The sequence below is a fragment of the Montipora foliosa genome, chromosome 5 (assembly GCF_036669935.1).
Source record: "Montipora foliosa isolate CH-2021 chromosome 5, ASM3666993v2, whole genome shotgun sequence".
Classification (NCBI taxonomy): domain Eukaryota; kingdom Metazoa; phylum Cnidaria; class Anthozoa; order Scleractinia; family Acroporidae; genus Montipora; species Montipora foliosa.
The window spans coordinates 28,583,250-28,584,418 of record NC_090873.1 but is presented as its reverse complement, the minus strand read 5'-3'; positions in this window follow the sequence as shown (position 1 = coordinate 28,584,418).

Sequence of the window (1,169 nt, the reverse complement as noted above, 5' to 3'; positions counted from 1 at the left end):
ATTTTCCAGCGAAACATTTATTGAAACAAGCAACATATTTGCTATAAGAGGCAATAAACCCTTCCTATTTCAGTCGCGTGCGTGCAAGCGAAACACACAATCACAAAGCATACTTCTGACAGTTCACATCAAGCCCTTTTCGAAAGAACCTTGACCGTAAATAATAAAGCACAAAAGAGACAAACAAGCTTTCATTCAAATAATTTTTCACTGTCACATTTCCAATTTTTTTTAACCTTTGAAGAGTTGAGTACAAAATGAAGGTTACTTGCCAGACAAACGGGCAAACTTTAAATAGATGCGACTTCAGTAAACACTGTGATACACACAACAGAGATCACAGATCTACTTGTGGTGTTCGATTCCTTCTCTGTCTTTGTTGAACCCGTAAGTTACCAGAGAAATTTCCATTTGGTTTCAGTGTTCTACGTAACACCACCTTGGCGAAATATTAGAAGTACAGCTCTTTGATTTCGGCTCGACGGGCGAAAGATTCACGCTGTCGAAGTCCATTACTCGTCGCTTCTAAGATTCCAGATCTTTGTTTCACCGCCTGTCTTGACGTTCCATTCTTGAGCTCCATATGGGTATATTTTTTTTAAAGATGTACTTTTTTTTTTTAGTATTATACTCGATTCATTGGAGCCTAATAAGCCCCAGGCCCTCGAGTATAAACAAAGTTTTCAGTTTCAGTTTTCACAGAACACATTGCATATTTCAGGAACCCGGCAAACCCCAACTCTAAAAACTTTTATAGTGGTTAGCGAGCAAAATATGCTGGCAGCTACACTGAGTTCAAATTCCGCTTTGTTACTGATTGTCACAATATTCTGGCCACCAATTAGTTTAAATGGGTAAAGAAGTAAATGGAACGACCAAGACATGGTCACGTCACAGACAGCATTTTTGTCTCGGAAGCAGCTGTATTGCCGTCAAAGCCACTAAATTAAGCCTGTTAAATGTCAGTGTCAAGACACTGAAAATTCATGACAAACTCTATTGAAAGTTACATCATACAGCTGTGTTAACATGCACAAGCCACATCGCAACTTCATTTGCCTTTATGCCAATAGCTAATTTAGCTTTCCTTTACTGTCAACATAAAAAGCCAGGCTTTACAGAATTCTCATAGTTTGAAGCTCTTATAAAATCACTAGCGGAGGGTCTAC